The following is a 12280-nucleotide window of genomic DNA, read 5'->3' on the forward strand; positions in this document are numbered from 1 at the left end:
TCCATCGCATCATCCATCGATCCGCTGGTTGTACTTGGTCCATCGGTTCGATGGTTGGTCTTTCCATCGATGCTCTGGTTAGTCTTTCCATCGATCCRGACTTAGTCTTTTCTGCCTTGATGTCTTCATCGGTCTTCTGGTTCTTCATCACTTATTGTTTTTCATTACTTTTTACATTTTGCATTATGGGATCTAACAGATTTCTTCTCTTGTAGGCCTGGAAAGTCTTCGTCTAGAGGAGTGCAGGAGAGTCTTTCAACGCCGAGTTCAAGAGCGATTTGAAAGTCTCTCTTTGATCTAAACTTTACCAAGGTTTCCATCGCTTGTACTATCGCTCGATTTGCCATCCCAAATCTGATCCCTTGATCCTGTCGTTGAGCTGTATGTCTATATAGATCAATCAAGTCCCATGGATTGAGATTGATCAAGTCATTGTCATTAAAGACGATGACCATCCCATGGGCTCGTCCCACGGTGTACTCGATATATTTGATTACTCGATTAGTGAAGATTCTCATTTTGATGTCTAGAACCGTCTTGATTCCATCGTTCGAGAAGACAGCTTGTGGTGGAGAGGTCGTCTGTTTTATGAACCTATGGCGTAAGAGATTCATCGACTCTGGTGATAGCATGGGAGGATTGAGCACCAAATTTTCATCACGATCGTGGTAAAGGTACTGATGGATATTCTCCATCATTACTGGTTCATTTGGTGGCATCTCTGGACGTCTCCTCAGCGACTCAAAGTTGGCTATAATCTCATCGACTACGCCTTGAGGAGGATGCCTTGATGAGGAAGGGATGTCTGCTGGTACTTGTGATGGTTGGGCTATGGATGGTTGATGTTGGGTGATGGGTTGTGTTTGGGTTGAGGGTTCTGTGTGGGTTAAGGGTTGTGTATGGGTTGTGGGTTGAGGTGATGGTATGGGTTATGGTTGTGATGGTTCAGGTTGGGTTGTCTCTTGTCGAGGTATTTCTGGTTCAATGGGCTCTGTTTGAGTTGGTGGTTGTTGAGGTAAGGTAGGTTGAGTTATGATGGGTTCTGGTTGAATAGGTAGGGCGATGGAAGGTTCTATATGAGGAAGTGTTGGTGATGGAGTAAAGGGTTGGTTAATTTCTGGATGAGGGGTAGGTGGGTTTTCATCGGATGAAGAACTCACCTCGATTGGTAAGAACTTATAGATTTTGGGTGTGGGTTCTTGGGTGCTAGCTATAGGAACATGTACATTATGTACATCTTCATAGAGCTGAGCCTCTTGTTCCTTAGCTTGAGTTCCTTGGGATGTTGAGATTTGGTGGCTTTGAGTTGGTGGTGGTGGTGGTGCAGCGGTTTCCATTGGTTGTTGAGCCATGTTCTCCCCCTCATGTGGACCTAGACCATGATCATCTTGGTTAGGATCCTCATGCCTCTACTTCTTAAGGGGGCGGCTCGATGAGCAGAAGGTTTTGCGCTTCTTCCATATCTTCATGCGCTCGGTAAGCGTATGCACTTGCTCTCTTTTGTGTCGTTGTTCCATTATGTGAAGAAGAGTGTTTGTACGTCTTGCTGTTGGATTAGACTCTTCTTCAACTCATTGGTTGGCTCCATTGCTCTGGTCACGAACTTTGCACTTATCTCATTGAACGATGAAATAAGTGCCTTTGAGAGTGCTCTCATGTCGGCTCTGGTTACAAAGTCTGTTGAGGTGGTGGATGGTGAGGCGGGGGGAGGGATGGAGGTTGAGGTGGATGCGGGTGGTGGGATGGTGATGGAGGCTATCATATTCCTAACCTCTGCAGCAAAGGATGTAAATGCTTCATCGAACGATGGAGCTGCAGAGGGGGATGGAGGAGGGGTTGGTTGAGGTATTTGGGCAAGTATGGTGGCTGGAAGTGTGGTGAGGTTAGTGGTTATGGTGTTTAGTTGGATGGTGATGGAGGCGATGGCTTCATCAGTCGTAGTTTCCTGGGCCATGAGGGTTGTGAGGGTGTTCATCATGGTTTGGTTGCGAACGGTGGAGAAGGTGGATGTTGTGTTGTGTTGTTGGGTGATGGTTTGTTGAAGCATTTGGAGGAGGGTGGTTTTGTCTTTTTCATGGTCCTCGAGGGAAGCAAGGGATTGTCGAATGGGTGTAAGGTCGATCGATGGAGTGGATTCGACAATCCTTGTCAAGGTGAGTTTAAGGTCATCCAAGGACCGCTGAGTCGAGTCAGCAAAGGCCTGGAACTTTGCCTTTGTGACTAACTCAGCCAAGGGGGTAACCCCTACATCAACAGATGCTGTAGGTTGTGCCTCAGTTCTAGAGGCGCCTTCATTGCCTTATGTGAAGGTGGGCAATGAAGGACTTCCATCATGTCCTCGATAGCCCTCTAGTGAGGAGCTATCTCTTGATGTTTCGACATCAACTTCTATTTCCTCGGATTCAGAGGCCGAGTAAGAGAAGTAGATGTGTGACCCCTTCGCTAGATCAAGTATCAAAGGGGGTGGTGCAGGAATAGGAGATCGCTCTGAACCATCAACCTCTAAACCCATTCCTCCCACAAACATCCATGAGCATTTTGATTTCGAGAAATACACAAGAGATTTTCTTGATTATGAATCTGAAGAAGTAATAGTCAGCGAATCACCAGAGATCATTGAGGATAAGAAACCTCAAGCCTTCAAGGCCCCAACCTATGAAAACTTCAGAAAAAGGAAAAGGAAAAATGAGGAATGCCAAGTCTTCCATCGACCTTCTGGTCCTTCACATTTGTTTTTTTTCATTACTTTTACAAATAAGGAGTTATGGAGTCTAACATTCTCAGGCAAATCCTAGATTAGCTAGAGTATTTGCTTGTTTATTTTGATCTTTGGAGATCTGTTGTATAAAAAATGGATCAAAAGTCATCAACTTTTCTTTTGCTATCTTTCAATAGGAGTTCATCTTGAAATCTTTTTAATCGCTTATTCCCCAGGTCGATGACTAAAAGAGAATCACTTTGTAGATCCTCTCTCTCAGTAATTTGATGATGATCCTTTTTATCTAATGAAAAGTACTTAGTTCTCTTTATTCAGTTTCGACAATCATCACTGAGCCTGTTTAGTGATCGTTGAACAAGTATTGTAACTCTTAAGAGACAAGTATTCTTCAAGAAGAGAAAACTCACGCCACAAGAACCTTCATTGATATCGAAGATAAAGCTGAAGACATAGACAACCAGTTCGTGATCTGAAGCGATTTCAGTGATAACAAGCCTGTCTACAAATGTGTGAAGTCTACTCAAGATTCAACATACATTGAAGAAAACTTAGAGTTATTTTAGTGTCAGCGATCAAATGAATCTTATTGATCAATATTAGTTTTTGTCTTATCCTCCTACACACAAAGGATAAACCCATACCTCTCAAAGTAAAGCACTCATATGGAGCCACCTTATTATCTCCAAACGTGCTTACTTATTTTGTGAAAGACCACTGTTCATATACGGCCAAAAGCCTGTATATCTGAAAACAAAGGACAAGATCACCTCTATAAGTCCCTCCTCTTCAAAGAGTCTTCAGATCTCAGAATACCAAAGAAAAGACACCCTCACAAGCACAGACTTCTTAATCTTGCAAAGTTACATATACTTCAAGTGAAGAAAACCAACTAAGCTCTTCCTCTAGCGAAGTTTTTGCTTCTTCTTTTAGCAAGTGTTTTCTTTCTTGCTTTATGTATCTTGTGTATTCCTTAGATTGTTTTAGATAAGTTATGTATCTTATCTTATTCTGCAAACAGTCTATAAATTATGTATTGATCTTCTTTATCAATAAAGTATTTTAAAAGTGAAAATATTTGTGTGTTTGTATTCATCCCCCCCTTCTACAAATTGTTACCTTTCAACTCTGTAGATCCGTCTAGGACTAACAAGTGGTAACAGAGCAATGTTTTATATCTACTTTCTCTAGATAATTTATTTACCATTCTAAAATGGCATTTTAAAACACAAGCACTAACTTTCATGACAATTGCTCTCTAGCCAAATCTCACCGGTTTAACAGAGACAATTTCAGTCTTGGAAGAATAGAATGTCTCTTTTCTTGGAAGATATGGATCTTGAAATTTTATACTATATTGAAAATGGACCTCACGTTTTATTTGTAATATCTCCAGCAGTTTCTACAACTGCTACGACTGCCGCCATATTTGAAAGACAAATTCTAAAACTCCCTCATCAATAGAGTGACGAAGACAAGAAGAAAATGGCTTTAGATACTAAAGCTAGATCTATAATAGCCATGTCTCTTTCTGACGAGGTTTATCACTCCGTTATGAAGTTAAGAACCTCGAAATCCATGTGGGACACTCTTTGTGTTCAATATGAAGGTACATCTAAAGTACAAGAATCGAAGAATATTAATTTAGTAAGACCATATGAAAATTTTCTCTGTGAAAAATCTGAATTTTTGTCTGAAGTACATCAATGTTGGAAGAGAATATTCCAACACCGAGACCCTGACAAAGTCCTTAGAATGATTGCCAGAAACATTGGATTATTATACCATGTGTCTCAAGATGTCTAAGGATATGTCTATCGTATTCCTTAGCACCCTCTATGGATATTGCTTAATCATGAGCAATCCTGTCAGCTGAAAAAGAATATTCTAAAAGTTTCAAGAGAAATGAAAAGCTATCCTTAGCTTTGATCTTTGAAACCCCTTCAGCAACTCCTTGTATTCCTTTTGACTCCTTCTTCTCTTCCTATCACTGAGTTTGACCCCTCTAACTCTGAAGACTTAAAAAACGTTGAGTTATCAGAGTTTGATGAGTCTCTGGCCCTCCTTACAAATTCTTTCAGAAGGTTTTCCAGAAAAAATAATTTCTACAGATCTCCTTCTTTGACTATCACTGACAAGCCAAAGTCAATCCTTTTGACAAGGCCTTAGCTAACTGCTTTAAGTGTCAACGCAAAGGACATTTTGGAAGTGAATGCAGGAAAAAGAAAGCTATGAACCCATCTTCTAACATCTCATCCTCTTTCAGGTCTAAAGACGATAAATATCTGAAACTAAAGGAGAAGTATAAAAAGATGAATAATTTACAGCGTAAAGGCAAATGATTTATCGCTGAAGAACATGATTGGACTTATTCTTCTGATGAATCATCTTCAGATGAGGAAGACATGACCTTTCTATGTCTTATGGCCAAGGTTGTAAAGGATGAATTATCTGAGACATCATCTTCTAGTGATCCCTCTCCATCAACGTCTACATAGGTATGTAATCTGAATGACCCTTCTACTTCTAGCTGTGATAGCATATCTTCATTAGATATGCTGACTATAGATCTTTACGATGCTCTAAATGGCAAAACTAAAGCTAAAAAGCTAAATTTTGATTTACATGAACAATTAGAAAGATGCCATTCTAAGATCAAAGGACTAAGATTGAAGAAAATATTAAAGATCAAGTCATTCCAAACAATCAGTATTGAGTGCGAGCAGGCTATCTCTGAGCGAGAGCAAGCAATTGCTGAACTCAAAGCTAAAAAGATTATCATTGAAGGATGGTGTAAAACCTCTATTAAGGCTAACTAGATCATTAACGCTCAGATTCCCACCAATATCAAGAATGGTCTAGGATAATCTTATGATCATGAAGATTGTGTAAGTGAAAGATCCATGCTTAAGTTTGGAACCTTTGTCTCTTCTATCCCTGACACTTCTCCCACCCAGTACTCCTCTACTGAATCTCCTCTTGAAAGAACTTCTCTAAGTTCAAAAGCAAAGACAAAGATAAAACTATAGTTAGCATTTCTCCTCCATTCATGAAGGACCACAAGTTGAAGAAGACCCATTCAATACCTTCAGCTTGTAAAGCTTCGATCTCGGGTAAAAAGGTCTTTGAATCCTCTCAGAGATCAAACCCAAAGTTGAAAGTAAATCTTTCACCCAAGGTATCTAAATCTACAGTTGTTCCCCCCAGAACAACTGAAAAAGGTATTCTCAAAGCTGGTCCCTCTCATCTAAGGCTCCTAAGACTTGACTCTTCTAGTCCTAAAGCTTCTTTCAGCTATAGAAAGTGTCGTCACTGCGTGAGACTACTCATGTTGTTAGTAAGTGTCTTTCTACTACCATATCTAGTAAACCAACTAAGGTAAAGAAAGTAACTAAGGCTAAAAGTTAACCAAAGTGAAATCAATCATAAAAGTTGTTAAAACAACAAATGTGAAGAATACCACTGACGCCTCTTCTTCATGATCAGTGAAGACTACCACTGACTCTAAGTCTTCATTTTCAGTGAAAAAAGATGACGCCTCCATCTCTAACTCTGCTGGACCCAATGAGAAGTCGATACCAAAGCAAAATTAATGTATTTTCTATTGCAGAAAGTTAAAGGTATCTGGTATCTAGATTGTGGATTCTCAAGGCACATGACTGGAGACAAAACCCTACTCTCAGAGTATAAATATGAAAGAGGCCCTTCTGTTACCTTTGGTGGAAATGGAAAAGGATATACCAAAGGGTTTGGTATATTAACCAGCGGTGCAACCACTTTCAGACGTGTTGCATATGTTGAAGGACTGAAGCACAATCTTCTAAGCATCATTCAACTGTGTGATAAATATTACACAGCTGGATCTCGTCAAGAAAATGTATATGTCATCAACAAGGATTCTCCCTTCACTAAGAATAGTTATTTTCTCTTAAAAGCATCATCATATATCAACTGGTTGGGGCATAAACGACTTTTCCATCTCAACTACAAGACGTTGAACGAGTTGTCTAGAAAAGAACTCATCATTGGTCCTCCTCGGCAATCTTTTGCAAATGAATCTCTTTGTTCAGAGTGTGAAAAGGGAAGCAGACAAAGGCTAGTTTTAAATCAAAACAAGTCTCTTTAGTGACTCTCCACTTCATATATTGTACATGGATTTGTTTGGCCTTGTCGACGCATTGTCCATAGCTGGAAAGAAATACACACTCCTTATAGTTGATGAGTTTTCCAGGTATACTTGGGTATTCTTTTTTAGATCCAAGAGTGATGCACCTGAAAAAATCATCTCGTTCATAAAGCGCATAGAAGTACTAAACAATATAAAAGTTCACTTAATAAGGAGTAATCATGGCACTGAATTAAAAAAAAGTACCATTCATAACTTTTTTGAGAACAAGGGAGTCTCACACAATTTCTCAGCTGTGAGAACTCCACAACAAAATGGGGTCGCTGAAAGGAGAAATCGAACGCTAATCGAAGTTGCTCGATCTATGCCAGTGAGTCTCGTCTCCGTACACAATTCTAGGACAAAGCTGTCAATACTGCATGTTTCACTCAAAATCAATCACTGATCATTAAGAGATTCAAGAAGACAGCCTATGAATTTTTCCATAGTAGAAAGCTTTCTCTCAGCTTTTTCCACATATTTGGTTGTATTTTCTATATCTTAAACAACAGAGAAAACCTTTGAAAGTTTGATCCCAAAGTCGATGAAGAAAACTTTCTTGGATATTCTTCAATATCCAATGCCTTTAGAGTATTCAACAAAAGAAGAAAAGAAATAGAAGAAACTATTCATGTCACATTTGATGAATCTCGATCAGCTAACTCTAAACCCATCTTTGATATGAAGAAGAGTTAGATAACTGGGTGATATCTCATTATGGAGAACCTGAAGCTTTCTTCAACAATCAACCCAACACTGATCTCCCTGAAGCTGATGATGATCCATTTATCGTCCCTGACACGACTAATAACGAAGTTGAATCCTCTTCAGATATTGTTGTCGTTCCATTAGCCATATACCCCCTTCTACTTCAAATACTGATCATTCAATAACTGATTCTCCTTCAGTTATGGAACCTCTCTCAGTAAATGAATCACTCACTCCTTTGGCAATTCAAGTTAATTATGAAGAATCTATTGCTAAAGCCTCATCTTCTATACTTGAGCCTCCAATCTCAGAAGATGACAATTTATGTCATCTACCAGCACAATGATGGATGAAAATCCATCTCATCAATCAAATTCTTGGTCATCCAAGTGTTGGTATTTAGACTCATCGAGTTTTAAGTAATATCTATCTTTTTGTCAACTTTCTTTCTTTAGTTGAACCCAAGAAAATCAATGAGGCAATTACTGATCCAACCTGGGTCAATGCTATGCAAGAATAACTCATTGAATTTGATAGAAATAAAGTTTGGTACCTTGTCCCACGTCCATCTAACAAAACTGTGATAGACACCAAATGGGTCTATCGCAACAATTTGCATGGATATAGAATTGTAACCTGCAACAAGGCTTAACTTGTTTCTCAGGGATATAGGAAAGAAGGCATCGACTATGATGAAACCTTTGCATCGGTGGCTAGACTCGAAGCAATTTGACTCTTCCTAGCCTAAGATGCCTATAAAGACTTCAAAGTCTATCAAATGGACGTAAAGAACGCTTTACTAAATGGAAAACTTCAAGAGGAAGTTTATGTTAAACTAACTCCAGTGTTTCTCAACCCTAAATATCTACTTCATGTTTATCGATTGGATAAAACTTTTTATGGGTTAAAACAGACCCCTCGAGCCTGGTATGATGCCCTTTTTCATTTCTCATCTCAAAGAAATTTGTTCGTAGAAAGACTGACCAAACCTTATCTCTTAGAAAAGTCAAGGGTCACATCATTGTTGTCTAAATTTATGTTGTTGATATTATATTTGGATCCACTAATTCCTCTTTGTATTTTTGTTTCTTTGAACGCACGTAGAAAGAATACAAGATGGGCAAGATGGGAGAACTGACATATTTTATAGGTCTTCAGATTAAGCAATCTGATAAAAACATTTTTATAAGTCAGAGTAAGTATGTCGGATATGTTGAAGAAATTCGACCTAACCAACATTTCATCTATGAGAACTTCCATGACCAAGATGATCATGTGTTTGTATCCATCCCCCTTCTACAAACTGTTATCTTTAAACTCTTGTAGATCCGTTTGGGACCAACAAGCTTCTTACATTAAGTCTTGTTGCTACAAGGTCTTTGGATAAGTTCATACCAGCGATCAAGGCTTCGCACTCAGCTTCATTGTTCATGGTCTTGAAGTCGTAACAGGTAGAGTATACCGTCATGCCCCTTGTGGCGACTTAAAGACGACATCAAGTCTTGCCTTACTGAAATTAGACGATCCATTGACATAGAGTATCCTTGGGTTGGTATCAGTCGTTGCCACTAGGATTTCTTCGTGGTTAACTTTGTCGTTGAGTTCAGGACTGAAATCGGCAATAAAGTCGACTAGTTCCTAAGATTTTATCTTCGTTCGTGGTTGGAATATGATGTCGTAGCTGCTGAGGTAAATGCTTCATTCCACTAATCGACATGATAACTCGGGTTTCATCAACGACAATAATGGGATGACTTTCAAAATAATGTCGTAGTTTCTTTGCCATAGTGATAAGTGACAAAAGTAACTTTTCCATCGACGAGTAATGCTTTTTAGCGTATAGTAAGAATTTTACTGACGTTGTAAATCGGTAGTTGTTGTATTTCACCCTCTCGAGTTAGTACGACACTAACTAAGTTAGGTCTGGCAACTAAATGAAATTGTAAAGTTTCCTCGTCCAAAGGTTTTAATAGTAGGGGAGAGGACGACATGTATTGATGACATGTATTTTTTCATGTTCCAGAAAGCCTTTTTATGCTCGTATGTCCACTCAAAGCCTTTGTTTTTTCATAGAACATTGTAATATAAATGACATTTATCGAAGGAACGAGAGATAAACTTGTCTAGTGCTGAAACTCTACCTGTGAGGCATTGCACCTCTTTTAGGTTTTTAGACGACTGAATATTGATGATCGCCTTTATTTGTTCAGGACTTGCTTCGATTCCTCTTCAAGTAACCATATGACCAAGGAATTTACCTACATAAACACTAAAATGAGCATTTGGTGGGTTTAGCTTCATTTTATATTATCGTAGGATGTTGAATGATTGACGAACGTAGTCTATATGGTTGACGACTTTCTTGTATTTGACCAAGATGTCATCAATGTACACTTGTATGGTATTCCCCAAATGTCTCTTCAACATTTGGTTAACGAGTTGTGTGACATCCGGAAATTTAAATACCAGGTTAGTAGCTAGATAACACTTTAGAAATATTATTAACACTCAAGTAGAGCGATTAGAGCTTAAGTAGTTAGAAATCCCGGTAGGTTGCGTAGAAAACACTGTTACGACTCGTAACGAACGGGATCGTCTTATAAAATGCCAAACACTCCAAATAATTTTAAAACTTGCATAAAATATAGAGTCTACATATTTTAAATATTTTTACTTGAATTATATTTTATGAATTTATTTATCTCATAAAATAGGAATTTGGGATTTTTTCTCAATTTCTCATAAAAATACCCAACTCATTAAATTATAAGCTAATTTTACCAAAACTTTTTTTAAAGAGAGGCCCATAGGCCCATCAAGTGGCCGCCCCCCCTCCCCTCTCCGTATAAATACATTTTGAATTTTTAAAATACTCATTTCTCAACCTTTCATCTCTTTACTCTCCCTCACTTTTCACTTACAACTCCCTCCCTCCATCTTCTTCTTCAAAAAAGAAAATTCAGCCATATCAATCATAGAAAAGAAAGATTCAAGAAGCAAAACTTGAAGAAATTTAGGATCATCTTCTTTTAATCAAAGGTAAGAACACTTGTTAGTGTTTTGGCTTTATTTCATGCACTTTTAGTGCCATTTTCTTGTCATTTTCATACTTTTAAGTTTACAAAGGAGAGGTGTTCTTCATTCAAAGTTCTAAGGATAGATTTTACACCAAAAACATGAAAAATGTTCTTAATATGGTGAAAATCCGTGACCTAACCATCTAGAACTTTTGAAAAGCAAAAAAAACCTTCATTTCTTGCATTTTTGTGTTTCTTATGGAATCTGAGTTCTCTTTCATTTTTTATAACAAAAATATTGTATTTTATATGTTCTTACTTTAATATTGAATAATAGAGTGGTTTCCTTTCATAAAATCATCATTTTTGGAAATTTTGATGCATAAAAGTTCATTTTTACATAAAATAATGACTTTTCTCCTGGACAGAATCATTGCATGAGTTTAGAACGACCATATCTGGTTGTGTATGAACCCAATAAGCATGAATCTTTTTCCTTAATAATATTTAGTGTATTATGTTTCAAACCCAAGTGGAATCATGATAAAATATGACTTTATTACCTCACAACACCCAAAACAAATTTGGTGTGCAACAGTGGTCGGTCAGAAATTTTGTGTCTCATTGTTCATCTATAACTCTTAGAAGACACATCAAACTCATGAAACTTTACCTCTGGAGTATGACTTTAGGTGTTAGATTTCAAAAGAGTCTAACCCCACCCAAAAACATGGTGATTTAGGGGTTCAACTAATTTTTACAAAATAAGTGTGCAATCTGTCCAAACTTGACAGATTTCCACATGCATGTTTAAAAAACCATAACTCTCAAACAATACACCCAAATATAGTGATTCTTTTTGTAAAATCTAGCCTTATGTGTTAGATTTAAAACATTTCATGAAACACTGAAAAATAATAAGTATAACTCCTTCAAAAGAGTGTAACATTAAGAAGGAGTTTTCTGTTTTGAAAGCTATAACCACTGTTTTGGTAAAATTTGTTTGAGACCCTTCCACTTATAAAAAAATCTTTATTTTTGGTCATAATTATCCTAACTCAGTATACTAAAGCATATAAAAAATTCTGGAAAATATACTTCTTGGATGAGGGTGAACCATGGACATTTTTGAGTCACAAAGATTCTGTCACCATGCATGATTTCCTAAAACCACTAAAGATTGGAGTCTTACACCATAAACCCTATAATAAGCGTATAAAGTGCTTAAAACTTTATTTTTTTATTCTTAAGAACATAAAGAGGCATTTTATAAGACATAAAGGTAGAATAGTAACCTTAACCTTTAAGAGTTAAAAACCGAACACTTTGACAACCGTTCGTTTTCTATAGGGATTCACTAAAAGGACTTTACCAAGACGCACCATTCGATCACTCAACCATCTTCATCGTGAAAGAAGAGGTGAGTATTCACGGCCCTTTTTTTTAAAATCCATCATTTTTTTGGGGGAAAACATGTATAAAAGTAGTTGTTGATTGTATGAAATATACAATGTGATTAAATCGTGGATACAAATTGATTATATGAAATATGCAATAAAATGAAATTGTGAATACGAGCACTAACACCATGTACGCTAGTAAAAATTGTGTTTGAGTTAATTAAAAAGTCCCACTTGATTACACTACTTATTAACTCGTATGAGCCGATAGTTT

Source organism: Cynara cardunculus (genome assembly GCF_001531365.2).
Source record: "Cynara cardunculus var. scolymus isolate 2C chromosome LG 8, CcrdV1, whole genome shotgun sequence".
NCBI classification, from domain to species: Eukaryota; Viridiplantae; Streptophyta; class Magnoliopsida; order Asterales; family Asteraceae; genus Cynara; species Cynara cardunculus.